We start from the raw sequence: 23,359 nt of genomic DNA, 5'->3' as shown, positions 1-23,359 counted from the left end.
AAACCCACACACACACGGGGAGAACGTGCAAACTCCAAACAGACAGGGACCCAAGCTGGGAATTGGACCCGGGCCCTTGGCACTGTGAGGCAGCAGTGCTAACCGCTGTGCCACCCAAAAATAAATGTGTTGGCTGAGGGGATAAATTTTGGTCAGGAGAATAAGAGTACTCCTGGCTCTACTTGGAACAGTCCCACAGGATCTTATATATTCATCTAAACGGACAGGTAGGGCATCAGTTTAATGCTTCATTTGATGGACGGCACCTTTGACAGTGCAGTATTCCTTCAGTACAGCATTGATGTGTTAATCCAGATCTTGGGCGGGATTTTCTGGCCGCGCTCGCCCTAAAACTGGAAAATTCCTCCCGAGGTCAGCGGACATTTGCATGGCGGGCAGGAGGGAAAAACTCCCCCCCCCCCCCCCGTCTTCCGTCCCGCACTGGGTCTTGAACCCGTAACTTGTCTCAGCAGCGAGAGCGCCACCACCCAGTCAAACTCACACAGTGGATACACTGGCACACTCGCCAAAATTTCAGCCCCCCCCACCCCTTCCCTGCAGCCATTGACTGTGAGATATGCAAGAGAGGTGTAGTTCTTTTTTGCAGCTCCCCAATACCTTCCTCATCTCACAGACCCAGTGAGATGAGATCATTTATCCCCAGGGTGCAGCTTTTACATTAATGATTGCCGCAGCTAAAGCAGAACACGAGCACTGCCGCAGATCATTGAAACATTAAGGATGGGCTTCTGAGAATCTCCTGTATTCCTGATAAAACTCAGCGACGTTCAGGCAATGTAGGCATTGAGAGTCAATTGCAGTGGTAAACCACAATCCTTGGAGCAATGCCACTGTCTGAATTATGATGTGTGCACCCTCTGAATGGTTTCTGTGTTCAAATATATAATGTGGGATTCCTTCAGTCACCAATAACATTGTGCATGAACCCGGACCACGTGAGGGTGTTTTAATATGCGGGAGCATGAAGCCGCCTGTGGCTACAGATTGGAACTGCATCTCTCAGCCCCCTTCCTCACAAGGGAGCTTAACCCTTTTGTCAGTCTGCAGTCAAGAATGGGGTCATGATGTGGAGATGCTGGCGTTGGACTGGGGTAAACACAGTAAGAGTTTTAACAACACCAGGTTAAAGTCCAACAGGTTTATTTGGTAGCAAATGCCATCAGCTTTCGGAGATATCCACTCCATCTGACGAAGGAGCAGGGCTCTGAAAGCTGATGGCATTTGCTACCAAATAAACCTGTTGGACTTTAACCTGGTGTTGTTAAAACTCTTACTGTGTCAAGAATGGGCACATGGACAATTTTGTTTGAGAGAAGTCCTGATGCTTTGGAGCACAAATACTTTTCATTTTAAAAATATGCATTCTGCGTCCTCACTGTGCTCTCATTCCGAGTTTCAAATGTCTATCATCATCAATTATTATTATTATTTGGGCGGCACAGTTACACAGTGGTTCGCACTGCTGCCTCACAACGCCAGGGACCCGGGTTCAATTCTGGCCTCGGGTCACTGTCTGTGTGGAGTTTGCACATTTTCCCTGTGTTTGCCTGGGTTTCCTCTGGGTGCTCCGGTTTCCTCCCACAGTCCACAGATGTGCGAGTTAGATTGATTGGCCATGCTAAAAATTGCCCCTTAGTGTCAGGGGGATTAGGACTGTATATATATGTGGGATTATGGGGATGGGGCCTAGGTGGGACTGTTGTCAGTGCAGGCTCGATGGGTCAAATGGCCTCCTTCTGCACTGTCGATTCTGTGATTATAAAGGGCCTGTTAAGTAAAAAGGCTGACAAATTGCTGTACGTGTACTAATCAGGGGTTAATTGTGGACAATTAAATGTTTGCGGGGGTTAACCTGTTACACGTTTTCGCCGATGTCAGCCTGTGGGCTAAACTGGGGGTTTGAGTTCCCAAAACGCAGACCGGCCAATCACAAACAGGAGGTGCAAATTTCCCCTAATCAACTGGAAACTACAGTTAAGAGGTGATTCAACAGCTGCAATAACACCAGGGAAGCAAATGCAAATGTTTATCCAGCTAAACTGCAGCAGAATTGGGTGACACAAAGTGAGAAAAGTCCGTTTTACAGGCCGCAAGCAGCCAATTAAAAAAGCTCACGACGCCAGCTATTGGTGGTGGTGGTGATGGGGGGGGGGGGGGGGGGGGTGGGGGGGTGGGGTGGGGGCAGCATCTTCCTACACTGCTCCTCACGTATTATATCTACACTGAGAGAAAAAACCTTTGGCTCATCTAAGGTGCAGCATTATGCAAAGGAACTTGAAAATTGAATTTAAGGGCGACATGGTGGCACGGTGGTTAGCCTCACATCGCCAGGGAACTGGGTTCAATTCTGGCCTTGAGTGACTGTGCGGAGTTTGCACATTCTCCCTGTGTCTGCGTGGGTTTCCTCCTGATGTTCCAGTTTCTTCCCACAGTCCAAAGATGTGTAGGTCAGGTGGATTGGCCATTGGTAAGTGCTTGGGGTTACAGGGATAGGGCGGCGGTGGGGTGGGGTTAGATATGATGCGCTTTTGGCGAGTTGGTGCAGGCTCAATGAGCCAAATGGCCTCCTTCTGTACTGTAGGGACTTTATGATTCTATGATTCTGTGAATACAATATGGGCACAACCAATGATTCCCTGTGGCCTAGGCAAGCCAGCAAACCTTTGGAATTGTGATGCCCTTACATGCCCTTACATTGGCCCAATGAGTGGCTTTCTACACTTGTGGATAGTAAACCTATTGCCAGCTGGTAGCCTAGAACAAATCCAAGCTATAAAAATTGGGAATCACGCTGACTTGAATGGCCAAATGTAGTATCACATACAAAAAGTCTTGTGGCCTTCCTAAAGAAGCTGGCAGCGTGTTGTCACTGGGTCCCTGCTGAAACCTTAGCCTTTTGGATAGTATCTGTAGTATCTTACCCTAATACAGCAGATCAACTGCTCAGCAACAATGCTTTGCATTTATGTAGCACCTTTACATAACCAAACCTCCAAGAGATCATTGGGGTAGTCAAGTGTAGAGATACGAAAGACAGATGAGCTGATGAGTAGAGTGGTCGGATTGCTGCCATTTGATATTCCATGTCATTCTTTCCAGCTTGATGGTTGTCCTCTACAAAGTCCGGTGTGTGGGGGTAAACTGAACCCCATCCCCATCGATGTCAAACACTTGGACCGGAATTCTCCGGCTATTCACGCTCCGCCGCTGCTGCCAGAGAGGACAGAGAATTTAGCGCTCAGCCAAATCTCCGTTCACTGCAGTGATACCGGAAAATCCCGCTGGCATGAATGGCCGGAGAATCCTGTCCTTGACCTTGCTGTGAAAACATGGGGCATTTCACCATCCAGTAACAGAACACAGCCTCTCAGTAAAACCACAAGGACTAGTAATCTGTCACCTGTGAAATATGGGGCGCCTCCATGTGTGAAAGGACTCTGCTCCCAGGAACAGCAACTTTAATTACTATTACAGAAGTCTCAAACATTCCAGAACCAATCTGCAGACAGGAGAATTCCTTTCAGCACAAATAAAACAGGCGGGAAATGTCCCTTAATCGAAATTCCCGATAATTTCAACATTAGCCTCACACCAACAATGTCAGCATTAGGCTAAGTGATCAGTAAGGTGGCACGGTGGCACAGTGGTTAGCACTGCTGTCTCACAGCGCCAGGGACCGGGGTTCAATCCCAGCCTCGGATCACTGTCTGTGTGGAGTCGGCACGTTCTCCCCGTGTCTGCGTGGGTTTCCTCCGGATGCTCCGCTTTCCTCCCACAGTCCGAAAGATGTACGGGTTAGGTTAATTGGCCATGCTAAATTGTCCCTTCGTGTCAGGGTAAATAGGAGGGGTTTCAGTGATAGGGCCGTGGTGGGATTGTGGTTAGTGTGGACTCGATGCTGAATGGCCTCCTTCTGCACCGTAGGGATTCTATGATCACCTACGGGCTGGACTCTCTGGCCTCCCCACAGCATCTCTCTCAGAGTGGGGAGGCGGTGCGCCATTGGCCGCTGTCTTCTTCCCGTCACTGACAATGGGATTTGGCAATGACCCTCTGCCCCACACAGCCAGAACGCATGGCGGGAGGGGGGGGGGGGGGGGGGAGGCGGGGTGTGTGTGGCAGGGGTGGGAGGGGTGGGGGGGGGTTATGCAGGTTATGCACCTGTGGCGGGACCAGAAGATCCTGCTGGCATGAATAGTCGGAAAGTTCCGCTCAATATTTCCTTATGTGGCTCGGTGTAATTTCTTGTTTTATAATGAATGCTTCAGAGAAATGTCGCATTTTCTTACCTTGATGGTGCTATACAAATATAAATTGTTATTGTTATTGGTGTTGGAGAAACTCCTGCAATAGCATTAATGATATGAGGCTAATGTTGATATTATTGAGAGTCCCTGCCTTCGGGTGTTGAAAGAGATTCTCATGTCTGTAGACTGGTTCTGGAGTGTTTGAGAGAGTTAATGTAGGACTGAGTACAGTACCACCCCACACAGTGGTGGAAAGGAGCACATAATCTGCACCCGGGATTAGCCTCGTGTTGGACAGAGCTGTGTATACCAGCAAGCATGGAGACAGACCCTAGCTTGTACCCTATAATGTATATTTGGAAATAGCACAAAGAGTCAATAAAGGTTCACAGTTAACCTACGTATGTCTGGAAAGACTTCTTCAGACCTACTGAACTGTAACCAGCACACTACAACCTGGTGGCAGCTTGTGGAAAAACCCAAAACCTCACAAAAAATGCAGAGGAAAACTGAAATCCCGCAAGACCAAAGGAACATTCAAGGATGCAGTCTGATTTGTTTGCAAGTCCCTGAAGACACAGAGAGAGATCACCTGAGAGAAGCTCCTTTGCAGAATTGGAAGCAGAGAACAGGAGAAGAGCCTCCAATGTGCAGCTGAGTGCTCCGCAAGGTCAGGTGGAGGTTCAGTTTGCATTCCCATGGTTAACCCTCATCACACATTCACCCTATATGTGCCAAATACGTATACTACACCAGTGACTTTAATTGCCTTTACCGAGTCAAAGGACCTGGCAGGGGTGAGCTAAATCTTTTAAATCCCCTGGTTACAGCAAGTCTTGAGAACTTTTAAAATAGCTCAGTAGTCAGAAATTGCTGTTGAAAAATTCTTCAGGAAAATCAGATTTCTGACTCTGTGCCTGTACAGGTGGGGGTCTTCTTTTACCATTTTAATTCTAAGTGCTGGGCTAACTTGAAACTGGGAGTGTTTCAGATCCGATTTTTAGACCCGTTCGCAGGTGCCCCCATATGTACTCTGCCTGAAAAAATAGCAACGATTCTGAATCGTGCTGTAGAAGCCTGCGGGTGGGGCTTAACGCTCTCAAAACCCTGCGGCTCCGATCAGAGCATGCGCAGTAAAAAAAAATTGAAAAATGCTCCCCTGCCACATTGCTCCCGGGCCGGATAATGCTACCCCCCTGGCCCCCACAGACAATGCCCAACCCCCCCCAACATTACTGACCCCCTTATCCCCCCAGCTCCCGCTACACAGACTGATTGCGGACACCTGCCCCCCCACTGATTGCACACAGAGTGGCAGCAGACTCACCTTCCCCCCCACCGATTGCCCGCAGAGTGGCAGCGGACCAACCATCCCCCCCCACCGATTGCACGCAAAGTGGCAGCTGACACCTCCTGCCCCTGCTCCTACCCCCACCCCTCCAACCCCCTCACCAGACAGCGATCTGACCCACCTCCCTTCTCCCCCACCGGAGAGCCATCTGATCCGCCTCCCCCCCCCCCCCCCCCCCCGCCCCCCCCCCCATCACTGATCTGAGTCAGAGAGCCGCCGGAAGCTCTGAACTTACCTCCACAGAAGCTAGAGCGCCTGAATCGGACCTTTGCGGACCATGTTCGTTTCATGCCAAATCTGGACGGGCGAACGCGGTGGTAAAGAGGGAAATGCCGGTAAGTGTGGGCGTGCAGCCCATTAAGTCAATTTAAATGCATGCAGATGCATTTAAATTGACGTCGTGCCCGTTTTGGGCACGATCCCAATCGTGGCCATTTTCAGCCATTGGTAAAGGAGGAATGGCCACGGGGGCAGTCGCGGATTGCGCTACTCGCCTCACGCCCGACTTTACCAAGTTTTCACACCCAAAAAACGGGCGCAACTTGATGGTAAAATTGGGCCCATGGCGTCTGAGCTCACTTCAAGGAAAAAAGATTAATTAATGAATTAATTCTGAAGAATCGCCACTGAAGAGTTAGCTTGAAAGACCAGCAAAGACCAACATTCAACACTTCCGCGACCCTAAAGCATAGCACTGAAACAGAGGAGTCTGAAGCTAATCGATCCAAGCAGCCACCTTGAAATTCTGAAGCTCTTACAGCAGAACCTGAAACCTGGCAAATATAACCCTGCTATTTAAAAAAGGAGGGAGAGAGGAAACAGGGAATTACAGATTGGTTAGTCTAACATCAGAGGCAGGTAAAATGCTAGAGTCTATTATAAAGGATGTGATAACAGGACACTTAAAAAATATCAATGGGATTAGCCAAAGTCAACATGGATTTATGAAAGGGAAATGATGTTTGACAAACCTGCTTGATTTCTTTGTGGATGTAACTAGCAGAATATACTAGCAGTGTATTTGGATTTTCAGAAAGCTTTTGATGAAGACCTACGTAAGAGGTTCGTGGATAAAATTAAAGCACATGGAATTGGGGTAATATATTATAGAATCATAGAATCTACTGTGCAGAAAGAGGCCATTCGGCCCATCGAGCCTGCACCGACAATAATCCCATCCAGGCCACATTTCCGTAAACCCACATTTTTACCCTGCTAATCCCCCTGACACTAAGGGGCAATTTGGCATGGCCAATCAACCTGACCCGCACATCTTTGGACTGTGGGAGGAAACCGGAGCACCCGGAGGAAACCCACGCAGACACGGGGAAAATGTGCAAACTCCACACAGACAGTCACCCAAGGCCGGAATTGAACCCGAGTCCTTGGCACTGTGAGGCAGCAGTGCCAACTACCGTGCCACTGTGCCACCCCATTGGCATGAATTGAGAGCTGGTTAGCAGACAGGAAACAGATGGTTTAAATAAATAAATGGATCTTTTTCCAAGTCGCAAGCAGTGACTCGTGGGGTCCCATAGGGATAGTGCTTGGGCCCCAACACTTCACTATATACATGATTTTGATGAGGGGACAAAATGTAATATGTTTGCTGACAACATGAAACTTACTGGAAGGTGAGTGATGAAGAGGATTTTAGGAGGCTTCAAGGTGATGTAGATAAGTTGAGTGAATGGGCAAATACATGGCAGGTGCAGTATAATGTGGATAATATGTGAAGTTATGCACTTTGGATGAAGAAATAGAAAGGCAGAGTTATTACTTAAATGGTGATAGATTGGGAAATATTGATGTACAAAGTGACCTGGGTTTCCTTGTACACCAGTCACTATAAGCTAGCATGCAGGTACAATAATCAGTTAGGAAGGAAAATAGTATTTTAGCCTTCGTCGCAAGAGTATTTGAGTACAGAGCAAGGATGTCTTACTGCAGGGCCTCGTTGAGTCCATACCTTGAACTGTGTGCAGCTTTTGTCTCCTTATCTAAGCAAGGAAATCCTTGCCATGGAAGGAGCGCAGTAAATGTTCACTCATTGGATTCCTGAGATGGCAGGATTGTCATACGAGGAGAGATCGGATCAAATGGGCTGGTATTCACCGGAGTTTCGAAGAAAGAGCGGGGATCTGATTGAAACATATAAAATTCTGACAGGGCTGGACTGACTGGATGCAGAGATGTTGTTTCCTCTGGATTGGGGTGGTGGGGGTGTGGTGGGGGGGGGGGGGGGGGTGGTGGGCGGGGACAGATTCAGGATGCGGTAGGGCATTGAGGATTGAGATGAGGAGAAATGTCTTCACTCAGGTAATGGTGAACCTGTGGAATTCTCTTCCACAGAAGGCTGTGGAGGCCAAATCACTGTATATATTTAAGAAGGAAATCGATAGATCTCTAGATTCTAAAGGCATCAAGGGGAGAATACGGGAGTTGGGTGTTGAGATGGAAGATCAGCCATGATCATACTGAACAGTGGAGCTGGTTCGACGGGCTGAATGGCCTAATCCTGCTCCTATTTTCTATGTTTCTACGAAATGTAATAACAGTAAGAGTTTTAACAACACCGGGTTAAAGTCCAACAGGTTTATTTGGTAACAAATACCATTAGCTTTCGGAGCGCTGCTACGAAATGTAACCAATGTAACGAAATGTTTCTATGGAATTCTATGAGAGATGAGTGGCAGGAGTTTAAAACTCGCGCTCACAACCTGGTCTGCAGATTATGTCAGTCCAGAGCACAGGCCTTGATTTGTTGTAAGCTGTAGATGTGACGTTTTCTTTGTTTTAATAAAGCAATGTTATACCTGGTCTTGGCGAGGTTATTACAAAGATAAAAGATGAGTGATCAATAGGTCACAGAAATAGAATTCAGTGAGTGTCTCAAAGAAGGCAAGAGACGTAAAGAAGCAAATAGACTGAGGGGAGGAATGCCATTGTCCCACCAACTGCCAAGGCTGTAAGCTCTGAAATTCGGGAGGCTCAAGAGGCCAGAACTGACCTCAAGATAACTAGAGACCGAGCTTTGCTCAAGTGGTGTTGAAACTCAACACATGTGTATGCCATTGATTGAATGAGATGCAACTTACTGTCTGCTGTATCGGCTATTGCCATCCATTGCTGTCTTTTATAAAGGTAAGTTTTAAAAAATGAATATAATATTTAAAGTGGCATCCATTGATGAGGTGTACCAACATTGCCCGAGGTTCCTCCAGCTGCCTGGAGAAATCCCTAGCACCGTCCCATTATAAAATGCTTGTACAAGGGATGGGTGAAATCTTTGCCCAGACAAGCCAATGTGCTGCTAGGTTAGCTTGGCACCTGGTTTAGATTCCAACAGCTCCAGGGTACACCTGCTGAAATTGTGAGGGGAGGACACTCAGACACAGGACTTTTGCGGCTTTTTAATAAAAAATAATTTTGCTATGGGCTTTACGTTGCCCCTTTATGCCAGGGCGGCACGGTAGCACAGTGGTTAGCACTGCTGCTTCACAGCTCCAGGGACCTGGGTTCGATTCCCGGCTTGGGTCACTGTCTGTGTGGAGTTTGCACATTCTCCTCGTGTCTGCGTGGGTTTCCTCCGGGTGCTCCGGTTTCCTCCCACAGTCCAAAGATGTGCGGGTCAGGTGGATTGGCCATGCTAAAATTGCCCCTTAGTGTCCTGAGGTGCGTCGGTTAAAGGGATTAGTGGGTAAAGTATGTAGGGATATGGGGGTAGGGCCTGGGTGGGATTGTGGTCGGTGCAGACTCGATGGGCCGAATGGCCTCTTTCTGTACTGTAGGGTTTCTATGATTCTATGATTCTCAGCCAATACGAGTGTCACGGAGATAATTTCAGTCGGATATATCGAGGCTGCAGCAAGGCACACAACTGTACCTTTGTACAGCTGGGACCAAAGGGAACACAAGGCAACAGCTGGCAATGGCTGAGACCTTGCACACAGTACCGTGTTCAGACATGCAGAATGGAAGCTGCACCTGAACATCCATAAAAAAAAACATTAGCTCTTAAAGGGAGCCCCAAATTAGCTGGTGAGGCTCCCATAAATCCAATCCTGCTTAAAAATTGTCCCGTCTCCTGTGCCAAATTCACAATAAACCAAAACAAAGCACCGAAGAACTCCAAGTGCATCTTCAAGTAGGTGCCAAGCCTTTCTTCAAAGAGTATTGCAATTCTGTGGTTAGATTATCTTGTCTGTTTCACATGATATGATCAAAGGAAGTGATATCATTTGTGTTATCATTATTGTGTTGTTAAAATTCAGTGTGCTACTTGTGATGATACTGTGCAATTGCTATGATATATATGTTGTCTTTTTATGTTTCAGGCGAATGTTTTAAAAGTCAGTTTTTTCTATGGGCAGTTAGCATGTCGGGGAGGAATACAGCTCAGATGCTGGGAAAGCAGGATAATTACTCATTTTAGCCATGTAGTGTTTAGTTAGGAGAGAGGTAATGGATTTTTGTTTACAAAGAGAAAAGATCCCCGGGGGTTTTTGATTAAATAAATGGAAGGTGGGTTTTGATTGACAGGGTTATGTGATGATATGCTAGTGGGAGGAGCTAGGCATGTAGCAGGGAGAGGATAGCTTTTGGAATTCTGGCTGGGGTTTGTTTAAAGACAGAACTCTGCAAGCTGCTCTCTCCACAAAATCTCTGAAAGCTTCAAGGTTGTTTACACCCGTTATAGCAAGTATAGTTATGGTTGCTAACTGTATTTAAAGTGGGTTTCGAGAATTAAAGAAGAATGTTGTTTATTTGAACCTGAAACAGTGAAAATTTAGAAACTAGAGTTGTTTCTTTTCATTGTTTTTGACTATTGTCCAATGGGTGATTGTTAAGCTGCTTTATTTGTTAAAGTTATCGTTAAACTGTGTTATTAAATAAAGTTTGTTTTACTATAAAAGTAAAAATTGTCAATGGAATCACTCCTGAAGCATCCTATTCTAACATTTATGCCAAAATTGTTGGGGGTTGGGGGGAGTGGTCTAGTCTGGCTTCCCAATTTAATTTGGGATTCTGGTGCAGCACCCTAACATATTTTCTCATCACGTCATCATGGGTTGACAAAACTAAAAGTGCTCGCTTACTTCAGAAGTGAAAAGGTTGACTGGAAACTCACCTCATTATTTTACTGCCATTATATCCAATACACCCCACCCATCCTTGGCAATTCATGCTTCCACAATGCAAAACCTTGAAGAAATAACAAGAGAAATTTCTTATTGAAAGACTGGGGGCAGAATTTTACAGCCCCTACCTCTGGTGGGATTTTCCAGTCCCACTGAAGTCAATGCAATTTTGAACGGCTTGCCATATTTTCGAGACCCGTTCCCACCATGATGGGACCATTAAAATTCCATCCTGGGACAATATCTGTGCCTATTAGACATGGAAGACAATGGACAGAAATTTCTCATCTTTGCACAGAGTGCTGGCTGAGGTGAGAAAACCGGCTCTGATCCCACTGCAGTGAATGGAGATTGCACTGACCACCAGATCCTCCCTTCTCACTGGCAGCGGTGGCGGGGCGTACAAGACTGAAGAATTCCTGCCAGGATTAATTAATAACCTCCTCAAAGGAGCCTCTAGGTGACAGCGATCACAGTATAATATAATTTCATGTTCAGGTTGAAATGGAGAAGTGTGGATCAATGGCAAGTGTTTTAAACATAAATAAAGGGAATTTAAGTTTCTCTAACAGTGTCACAAGAAGGTTTACATTAGCATTGTAATGAAGCTACACACCGGTGCCTGTTTGGGTACACCGAGGGAGAATTTAGCATGGCTAATGCACCGAACCAGCACGCCTTTCAGACTGTGAGAGGAACTCGGAGCACCTGGAGGAAACCCACGCAGACACAGAGAGAATGAGCAAACTCCGCACAGACACTGACCTAAGCCGGGAATCGAACCCTGGAGCTGTGAAACATCAGTGCTAACTACTATCAATGGATCTTCCCATTGTCTGCCCCTGACCCACTCCGAATCCCATGGCTGGCAGGGAGGTAGAATTCCGTTGTATGCCTGTAAGTGTACACATCTGCAAAGGTTAGTGGTAGGTCAGAGAATTGGACATATCTTAAGAACCAGAAAAGAATGGCTAAAAAGATAATAAAGAGGCAGAAAGCAGAGTACAAGAGAAAGTTAACTAGTAATATAAAAACTGAGAGTAAACGTTTCTACAAATATTTGAATGGGGAAAGAGTAACCAAAGCTCATGTTGGTCCTCTCGAGAGGGGTCTGGGGAATTGACAAGGAGAAACATAGAAATGATGGTGTTAAATATCTGTCTTTACAGTCGAGAAAGTAGGAAATTTCCCAAAGGTTCTTGAAAATCAAGAGATGATGACGGGGATGATTTTAATACAATCACTGTCACCAGGGAATAGGTACTGGGAAAACGATTAGACCTAAAGGCTGACAAAGACCGGATGGCCTGCATCCTAGCATCTTAAAAGAAGTGGCAGCGCAGCTAACAGATGCACTGGTTATAATCTTCCAGCATTCCTTAGATTCTGGAAAGGTTCCAGCAGTCCAGAAGCAATCTAATGTAGTGCCTTTATTCACAAAAGGAGGAAACTATAGGCCATTTAGCACTGCTGCCTCACGGCGCCAGGGACCCGGGTTCAATTACCGGCTTGGGTCACTATCTGTGTGGAATTTGCACATTCTCCCCGTGTCTGCGTGGGTTTCCTCCGTGTGCTCCGGTTTCCTCTGAAAGATGTGCGGGTTAGATTGATTGGTTGTGCTAAATTGACCCTAATTTTGGGGGGATTAGCAGGGTAAATATGTGAGATTACGGGGATAGGGCCTGGGTGGGATTGTTGTCAGTGTAGGCTTGATGGGCCGAATGGCTTCCTTCTGTACTACAGGGATTCTATGATTCCATAATTCTATGAATTGGCTTCACTGACCATTCTCTTTCAGCCCATTCACACACATGGACATAACCTATCCCCACCCTGCACATAAAACCCCCCGCACCCACCTCCCCACCCACACCTGGATATAACCTCCCCTCCCCCCCCAACAGTCCCTCGCTATCCAACAGTATCTCCTGCTGCCTTACATCCCGTAGCTCGAGGGTCTAAGCCCATGACAAACTCGCTGGAAGAAGGCTTGAATATTAAGCGAGATTGCTGTGTGGAGAACACCCAAATTCTGGAAACCACTTTGTGGAGGGCCCAAGTGTGTTACACATGGTGCTCCAGGGCCCGGTAGCTGGCCCTCATGGTAACTCCTGACTTTAGCATGCCACAGACATGTTCTGGACCGGGGTGTTTTCCCACTGCCGTCACTGAGAATTAGATGCGGGAAGAAGATTCCATCAGGCTTTCATTTGCATCCCATTAGCAGGATGCAAATCGGTTTCAAGCTGGTCTCCAGTGGGAATCACGATCCACCGCGACAAGCAGTGTCGCAAGATCCTCTCACGGCTACGTGAGACTAATTTTTTGGACCTGGCGTCGAATTCACCTGCCATTGATCCTGCCGACAGAGACATGGAGGAATTCCGACCCACGTCAGGAATGGGAGAATTCTCTCCCACATCTGGAGCACTGTGAGCAAGTTTGATCCTTATTTTAAAAAAAGATATTGTTGATTTCGAAGCAATTCAGAGAAGGTTCACTGGACTCATTCCTGGGATGAAGAGGTTGTCTTATGAAGAAAGGTTGAAAAGGTTAGGCCTGTATCCATTGGAGCTGCGAAGAATGAGATGTGATCTTATTGACCCTGAGGGGACTTGATGGCATCGATACCCAAAGGATCTTTCCTCTCGCAGGGGAGACTAAAACTAAGGGACATAGTTTAAAAGTAAGAGGCCAGATATGAAGACAAAGCCTTTCTCCCAAAGGGTCACTGTATAATTCTCTTCGTCAGAAATAGTGAAGGCAGGGTCTTTTAATTTATTTAAGGAAGAGTTAGATTTTTTACAAAGTCAAAGGGAGTCAAGGATTATGGAGGGGTTAGAAAGAAAGTGGAGCTGAGACTACAGCAGACCAACAATAATCTTATTGAATGGTGGAGCAGGCTTGAAGGGCCAAATGGCCTATTCCTGCTCCTGTGTTCCTGTAATTATCACCCTGCGGTCCTCGCCATTCAGTTACCAACACCGGGCAGGCCGCTCATGCTCCCAGCTCAATCAGAGGACCATAGCTCTGGAGTGAGAGTAGAAACTTCAGGAGGAGTGGTTGGTGAGGAGGTTTGCAGGAGTCTTTGGGAACTGGGCCAGGTGCTGAATGTTGGAAAGGAAACTCCACTGGCGAGATCAGTGCGACCACGGAGGATGCCTTTCCTGTCCTCAGCCCTACTGCTCTGCTACTGAGCCTGGCCTCGTAGGATCCATTTAGCTGGCAGTTCCCCATTTTGCCAACCTGCAAAATGCCAATGCCACAGTAAATAGCCCCTTTATGACCCTCTAATCTCCTTAGAGCAGGCAGCCTCTCCATTTCCAGTCCAACTGGTGGAACAGTGTCAGGGGGTTGATCTGACGCTTCCCACAGTCTTGCCCACCTCCCAGAAGCTGATGAAATGCTCGCCACAGGTCCCCATCCATCCTGCCCACTCCTAGTGAGAAAGTACCCCCATGCTTACAGTTTCTCCCTCACTCTGAACTTACAGGACATTAACTGATCAACAGTGATGCAGAGAGGATCAGAGATAATTTTATCGATTACTATTACATTGTCTTTCTAAAATCTTCAGATAATTTGAATTAAGAAATGCTTTCAAATGCTGGAACGCAGTGCAGAACATTTAGGACTGAAAAGTTGTCATGGTAACAAAATGCTTGAGAGTGAATACCCACTTGACCTGTTAAATCTAACCTCAAATTTCATGGTTGGTCAACAGCACTGTCATGATTGATAACAGCGCACCATCCCTGATATAAAACAGACTCCGAACGATTTCTTTAAAAACAGAGGCAATGGGCAGATCCTTACCAGGCTCAAGTGTGTGCTAGAAACCCTCACTGTTTGGAGAACACTCATTGTGATTTTCCCAGATCGGCCTATTAGTGGCCAGAGAGCAGGCTCGCTGTCCAATTACGATGATGGGGTGAGGTCTCAAAGGTGGAGGTCCAATAGGAAGGCTTTCAGTTTGAAAGCAGCAGCAGGATGCCATGACAGGTAAGTGAGAGCGAGGATGCTTCAAAATAGAGGCGCCCTCTCATTAACTTTTCCAGACCTTAAATTAAAAATGGCCTTTAGACCATAAGATATAGGAGTAGAATTAGACCATTCAGCCCATCGAGTCTGCTCTGCCGTTCAATCATGGCTGATAAGTTCCTCAATCCCATTCTCTCACTTTTTTCCCATAACCCTTGATCTCTTTACCAATCAAGAACCTATCTATCTCTGTCTTAAATATACTCATTGACCTGGCCTCCTCAGCCATAGATTCGTCACCCGCTGGCTGAAGAAATTCTTCCTCATCTCGGATCTAAAGGGTTGCCCTTTTACTCGGAGACTATGCCCTCAGGTCCTAGTCTCTCCTACAAATGGAAACATCTTCCCCACGTCCACTCTATCCAGGCCTTTCATTATTCTGTAAGTTTCAGTGAGATAGTTCACCACTGTGGTGGGTGGTCGGGGGTTGGTGGGGGGGAGGAGGGGGTGGGGGCAAGCTACTTTGTCTGCTTCTGCGCCAAGGCAGGCAGGGAGGGCCTCTAAGCCTACCTAGAGTGCTGCCAACCCCAGTCTATTAGCAGGAGCCTGCCTCCAGGCAGCTGCTTTGCACCCTGTGCCAACAGGGACCAAGAGGCTAACTGGAAAATCTCAGTCAGCCTCCATACACTGCGCTTTGATTGGGTCAATTGACTACCTATTACTTGTGGGCGGGTAGTCTTCCCACCCGTCATCATCCCATCACTAGAATAATTGTCCAGGAACTGGTAGACAGGCCAATGGAGATAAATTACATGTCCAGCCATCTCCAATCCCAGTGGGAGCTAAAAATCCAGCCCTGTGTCAGCGAAGGATGTGAAGGTGCCCCTCACTTTTAGGTAACATTTCATGGCTTTCAGCAATAGTTTTAATAGTCTTAAATAGTCTTCTGTGTTCAGGAAATTATAAGTGGAAAACAAACGTCTGTTCTTTATAAGAAGAGATTTGGGACCAATCCATTCCGCTGAAAGAAGGTTTGCACAACAATTGCTATAAAACCAATGTCCAAGTCTTGGCTTTAACCATCGACGCTAACTGGAACTTGGCAAATTGGTTTCAATCGAGTGCTTGGGCGCACGATAATAGACTTTTCTAAAGGGTGCCAGTATAGTGTGCTACATTAGTCCAGATTTCCCTGTCAAAATAATCATGAGGCTAACAGCACATGCTGTTATTTATGCACAAGTTGCAGAGCAACTTCAGGGAAGAGCAGATGTGTAATTAAACACCAGGATCTGAAAACTGATGTCCAAGGTGCCATTAGCTTTGTGAATAAGGTCCTCATTGTCTGGTTCCCCATTCGAATGCACCGAGGGTTCTGAGGTTCCCTGTGCTTGCATTCAGACTCAACAAGCTACAAAGAGAGCTTGTCCTTTCCAATCTAAAACCCTTTCAAATGGTGTGTTAGGTGTTAATTACTGCCAAACAATCTCTCATGACATTGAGAATGTTGCTATTATGAGTACATTGACTATTAACTCCAGTTGACTATTGGAGTTTCATTCCTTCAGGTTTTCATTGTTCTTGTAGATTTTTAAAATTTTACAATTCAAAAAATAAACATTTTCTCTGTCTTTTTTTATTCATTCATCGGACACGGGCGTCGCTGGCTGGCCAGCATTTATTGCCCATCCCTAGTTGCCCATGGAGGGCAATTGAGAGCCAACCACATTGCTGTGCCTCTGGTGTCACATGTAGGCCAGACCAGGTAAGGACAGCAGATTTCCTTCCCTTAAGGGCATTAGTGAACCAGATGGGTTTGGTGACAATCAATAATGGTTTCATGGTCAGCAGCAGATTCTTAATTCCAGATATTTTTTATTGAATTCAAATTCCACCATCTGCCATGGTGGGATTTGAACCCGGGTCCCCAGAACATGAGCTAATTTCCTGGATTAATAGTCTAGCGATATTACTACTAGGCCATCGCCTCCCCAGAATGGCTTACTGTCAGCTTCCTTTTCCTCCGTGGATATTCCAGCTCTGACACTGGCGTGCATTGGCATGGGCAGGATGGGAAATTTTGAAGAGCTTGTCCAATCTCCTGCACAACAATCCCGGCCATTTATATCTCTTTCTGGAGCTGATGTGACATTGTATTCCTCTCATTGGTTGCACCAACAGAAGCATCAGTTGAGTGTACTGATCTCTTCCACGGGATGAACCCCACCCCTCCCTCCCCCCCTCCAATCAGAGATCCAAGAGTTGCTGCATGGGCAACAAATCCCCAAGGCATTCGAAGAGGAAGATGCCTGGGAGGTTGCACTGTCACATCATAACAGTGCACATTCCACCAGCACAGACACTTACCCCTTGGTGGATCTACACGCATCAGTGGAGATGGTGGCCCGGATGTGTCGCCAGTGTAACAGCCTCCAATGCTGTAGTAGTGAAGACAGATGTCTCAGGTTCAATCTGACTCCACCTCAGAGCTGGGCCATTCAGGGAAGGCAGAGTTGGCTGTGGCCCGTCCCCCCTTTGAGGATGATCAACAGAGTGGAGAGGCTAAGCCTCTAATGTGACAAACCGCACAGTGGTTAGCACTGCTGTCCAACGCCAGGGACCAGGCTTGGGTGACTGTCTGTGTGGAGTTTGCACGTTCTCCCTGTGTCTGTGTGGATTTCCCCCAGGTGCTCTGGTTTCCTTCCACAGTCCGAAAGACGTACTGGTTAGGTGCATTGGCCATGCTAAATTCTCCCTCAGTGTATCCGAACAGGCACCGGAGTGTGGCGACTAGGGGACTTTCACAGTAAGTTCATTGCAGTGTGAATGTAAGCCTACTTGTGATAATAATAAATAAAAAAATGGAGGGGCTGAACCATGCCTCACAGTAAGCTGAGGCCAGGAAATGAGAATGTTCCAAACAGGGTTTTCAGTGCATGAGCTCATCCACTGAGAGATTGGCGAGGCTCATAAAGGACCATGTGCCGCATCGCTCGGAGTGGACATGAGAACAGTGTGCTGAGGTGCAGAGAGTCCACTTAGCAACATGGATCTGTCAGTGGTGCAAATGGCACAGAGATCTTCTGGCCCTGCCCGTCGCTGAGATTGCCAGGCCCTGCCGAAAGTGAATGGACATTTGGCTGAGCTGCTGAATTTCTCACAGTGGGTCCCGCCATGACGGGACTGGAAAATCCCAGCCATTGATTGGATGCCAGTTGCAGACCCAACTGGAGATCCCACTCTCTCAGCAAGGGTGAGAAACTTCACTGAGGGGGGCCAATCCTCAAGAGGGTCCATAGAATCCCTACATAGAATCCCTACAGTGCACAAGGAGGCCCATCGAGCCTGCACCGACAACAATCCCACCCAGGCCCTATCCCCATATTTACCTCATGTATTTACCCTGCTAATCCCACTGACACTAAGGCCAGAATTTTACCCCCCTACTGGAATCGGAGTGGACGAGGGGCAGACAATGGGAAGGTGCATTGACCTCGGGTGGGATTTTGCAGTTTCACGATGAGCAAGGCCATAAAATCCCACCCTAAGGGTCAATTTAGCATGGCTAATCAACCTAACCCACACATCTTTGGACAGTGGGAGGGAACCGGAGCACCCGGAGGAAGCCCACGCAGGAGAATGTGCAAACTCCACACAGACAGGCACCCGAGGCTGGAATTGAACCCATCAATCGCCTGCCTCCACAGCCCCTCTGACCGGGCGAGGGAACTGAAGAGTCGAGCATCGCGACAGAGGCTGTCCCACGCTGTTGCCCAGTGTAACAGCCTCCGATGCCACAGTGGTGAAGAGGGACATCTCGGGTTCAAACGGGCGTGACTGAGCAGCCCAGCTCCACCTCATTCTCTGTTACAACAGCCCCTGTAAGATGTCGCTTCTGGATCAGGGACTTTGTGGCTCCCTGAGTGAAATGGGCAAAAAAAAAATTAATTGTACTACTTGATGAATGTGGAGTGAACGGCTAAGCTCGCCTGATCAGAAATAATTACGTCAAGCCCAGCAAGTCACATGGATAATACCACTGTACACTGCGGCATCCAACTTTGGTAAGAAAGTGAATCTGGGCTTCCCAAATTAACAGGATTTGGTGAACTGGTTACGTCAACACTTGCGCACGTTTACGAACACAATTGCAGTTATTTTCCGCACTTCCTTCATGACTGACAGGATAGGGTTTGCTTGGTTAAAGTTCGACTTGGCTGAAGTTGGCTCTGTCAGCATCACCCTACAGCATTAGGATTTTAAGATGTATTGTGTTTGCAAAAAAAAAACCCCTGCGATTATACAGATTCAGAGAATGAAATGAATAGTTCAAGTTCTGGTCAGCTGTAATTAAGTGAGAGCATCCATTAGTCTGCAGTGTACAAGCCAATCAGTAACTCCCATAGTGATTAGATGCAGAGGTGACAAGCTGAGGTGTTTATTTTAAGCACAGGAATTGCTTATTGTTCCAGACACCCAGGAAAAATGTCAAGTATTGTAATTGTGACCGTGTTATATTTTATTAAGTATTGGTAAGGAAAACTGGAAAAATGTGTTTACATTAAAATCTGTAAATATTCTTGCTACTGATGTATTGGAGAGCCTGGGCACAGTGAAGGGAATGCCGGTGAAGTCACTTAAAAGGAGTTAATTCTTCCCCACCCAATCTTCCTCTTTGCGTACCACCCAGGTGCAGGTCCTACTATTGGACTCAACAACTTAAGCAGGGAATGTGGGAGGGGGGGAAGGGGGGGGAGGAGGAACGGCGGACAGAATTTTCCCATTTTTCGGAAGAGTGGCGCAGTGGGAAGGAAAAGTAATGTGGAAGCCCGTGGCCACAATGGTGGCTTTCTCCGCCATATTGTTTTTGCCTGATAGCCCCAGGGTGGCTCCTGTAATGCCGTCCCGCCAGCAACTTAGGTTTTAAAAGATTAGTGCGTCGTATAAAAAGGGCGTTCCGATCCAAAACAATTATAATAGAACCCTCCCCACCCTGAACACCTCCCCCCCTGCCGAACACTCCCCCATCCACACGGTACACCAACCCACCATAGAACACCCCCACACCCGCTCCCCCTCCCACAGAACCCCCCCCCCCCTCACGGTACACTCCCCCACCCACAGAACACCCACCCTGCAGTCCCCCATGGAACATCACCCAGGGAATACTCCCCTCTCCCACAGAACACACCCTCCTTTACAGAACACTCCCCCGGCCCAATGGTACACCTCCCCACCCACAGAATACCCCCACCCCATGCCACCCATGGAACTCTACCCACGGAACACCCCCATCCTCCACAGAACACCCCCTCCATCACAGAACTCTCCCCCATCTCCAAGGTACACCACCCCCCCCCATCCACAGGACACCCCCACACATTCCCATCCCCCTACCCACAGAATATCATCCACAGAAACCCCCCACCCCCTCGGACACACCGTCCCCACAGGACACGCCCCCCCCCCCATGGTGCACCCGCAACCCTCCCCCCCCACAGAACACTCCCGCATCCCCACAGTACATCCCCCTACCCACACAATACCCCCACCCCTCCACTCCACAGAACACCACCCACTGAACACACACTCCATCACTGAACACATCCTCCCACCCAGGGGCAGTGCCAGGGAGCAGTGCCCAGGAGTGAACCTCTCCCCGCTGAGCGATGCACTCACCTGAGTTCCTGTGGCGGGTTCTGCTTGCCAGGCGCACGCTGTGGGAGACCTGTCCTAATTCACATCAGCGTGGCCTCACATCAACATGGTTGGGTTACGTAACGGTCAGGGAGGGCAATTATTGGGTGTCGGGGCCTCATAATCAGATGCAAATTTATCGTAATGGGCATCCAGACGTTTATTCACATTATGTCATTGGCGGGGGCAGGGTCAATCGGAACGGGAATGCTGCCAGTGTCAATCGGGTTTGGGGACCCTGGTGGGCTTTTCCACTTCTGCCACTGATCCCGCACAGCAAATAAGAGGAGTGGGAAATCCCTCCCTCCCCCCACCCCGACAATCTATTTCCCCAAAGGAAGCAAGAATGGAGATGGTCATCTATGACACAATGAGGTTCGAATCATAAATACCAAAAGAAAAAGATTGGAAATACTCTGTGGAGAGAGAAGAATCTTGTCACAGGTTTGAAGTTAATTTTTAAGTGTCACACGTAGGCTTACATTAACACTGCAATGAAGTTACTGTGAAAATCCCCTAGTCGCCACACTCCGGCTCCTGTTCGGGTACACTGAGGGAGAATTTAGCATGGCCAATGCCCCTAACCAGCACGCCTTTTGGACTTGTGGGAGGAAACTTGAGGGAACTTGGGCTTTTCTCTTTGGAGCGGAGGAGGTTGAGAGGAGACTTGATAGAGGTTTATAAGATGATGAGGGGGATAGATAGAGTGAACATTCAAAGACTATTTCCTTGGGTGAATGGAGTGGTAACTAGGGGGCATAACTATAGGGTTCATGGTGGGAGATATAGGAAGGATGTCCGAGGTAGGTTTTTTACTCAGAGAGTGGTTGGGGTGTGGAATGGACTGCCTGCAGTGATAGTGGAGTCAGAAACTTTAGGAACATTTAAGAAGCTATTGGATAGGCACATGGAGTACTTCGGGATGATAGGGAGGAAATAGCTTGATCTGGGTTTCAGACAAAGCTCGGCACAACAACGTGGGCCAAAGGGCCTGTTCTGTGCTGTACTGTTCTATGTTCTATGAAACCGGAGCATCCAGAGGAAACCCACGCAGACACAGGGAGAACCTGCAGACTCTGCACAGACAGTGATCCAAGCCCAGAATCGAACCCGGGTCCCTGGCGCTGTGAGGCAGCAGTGCTGCACACTTCAATGTGGATGTGTTTCTTTCTCCTCTGATGCTGCCTGACTTACTGAGTATTTCCAGCATTTTCTGCTTAAATTCTAGCTTTCCAACATCCACAGTATTTTGCATTTGGGTTTGAATCATCGACCTCATGAACTTGGAATTCTTTAATAGTTTTGAACTTATCTGTGAATAGCAGATCCAAAGTCAACCAAGAACTCTGTGCCTATGTCAGAAATACCCCAACCATCAATCATTCTCTCTCGCTTTTTACTGGAGGTGGTTTTCATCGACTGTATGTTATCATATTGCAAGCACAACAGAAGCTCCTTAATATAAACATCTCGTCCATAAAACCCCAACTTCTTGGAATTTCTATTTTAGTCAGCAGAGGAACACAATACCAGATAAGATCAGCCCTTGATTTAAAAAAGAAAGAGCTGCAGTACTTTGTTATTTCTGATGAGCTTCGCACAATGAGGGTTGACAGTAACTGCTTTATATCTACACAAAAAGATGACATTTGTTTGGTGTGAGAAAACAGACTAGAAAGGGAAACTGTTCCTGTTAGATTTTAAAATACTGCAACTCCAAGAAAAAGTATAAACAAACTGGAGACAAATATGCCATTTATAGTCACGGCTGTGTATATGCAATCATTGTATAAGCAATTTCTTGGCAATGCCCTGAACAGTGCAGAATTGTTTCAAGTTGTGTTCCTTATATAGTGCAGAACAGCAAAACCATCCTGTTATTTTCAAATCTGGTTAGATGTACTTTTCTTCCTTCCTGATTTTCAGGGAGTCAATTCATCGACAATTACCAAACACACAACGGTAGTTAGTTGAGAAAATAGCCGGTTTGGAGGCAAATAACCCAACTGATTTATCTTTTCCCATCTTTAAAAAAATGGATAAAAGTAAATTACTGCGGATGCTGGAATCTGAAACCAAAAGAGAAAATGCTGGAAAATCTCAGCAGGCCTGGCAGCATCTGTAAGGAGAGAAAAGAGCTGATGTTTCGAGTCCAGATGACCCTTTGTCAAAGCTGCTCTGGACTCGAAACGTCAGCTCTTTTCTCTCCTTACAGATGCTGCCAGACCTACTGAGATTTTCCAGCATTTTCTCTTTTGGTTTTCCCATCTTTAAAGTCGTTTCCTTTCTCAGGTGACATGTGGCAGGATTCTTGGGCTTCCCCGCGGTGTGTTTCGCGCCAGTGGAAGGCAGCCTGCCATTGGCCGGTGGCGGGATCTTCTGGTCCCCCCGCTATTAATGGGATTTCCTTGACTCCATTCCACGCTGCCATGAAACCGGTGTCAGTGGCGTGCCATCCCGTCGGCATGAAGAGATGGAAGATCTCGCCCATGTTTTCTTCTTCTAGAGGCATTTTTGATCCCTGACGGAGCAATTCACATTTTTCGTTCCTAACGCTACCCCTTTTGGCCATGTGACCCAATGTGCGTCGTGTGATTGGCTAATAACGTGCAACACATTTGCATCCAAAAAGGATGTAATATCAAATAAAAGCAAATTACTGCTGATGCTCTAAATCTGCAATGAAGGGATGGGCCAGCCAGTGAGGCCCGTGTCCCGCGAATGAATAAATAAGAACAGAAAATGCTGGATAAATTCAACAGGGCTGGCAGTATCTGTGGAGAGAGAAAATGGGTGAGATTTTCCTCCTGTTCAGCGGTGTGTTTTGCCACACCACTCGCTGGCAGCGGGTTCTTTGTCAACGGGGATACCCGCGGCGGGAGTGCACCATCGGTGGGACTGTAAGACCCTGCCGGCATAAA

This window comes from Mustelus asterias, chromosome 13 (assembly GCF_964213995.1).
Source record: "Mustelus asterias chromosome 13, sMusAst1.hap1.1, whole genome shotgun sequence".
Classification (NCBI taxonomy): Eukaryota; Metazoa; Chordata; class Chondrichthyes; order Carcharhiniformes; family Triakidae; genus Mustelus; species Mustelus asterias.
This window is presented reverse-complemented; position numbering follows the sequence as displayed.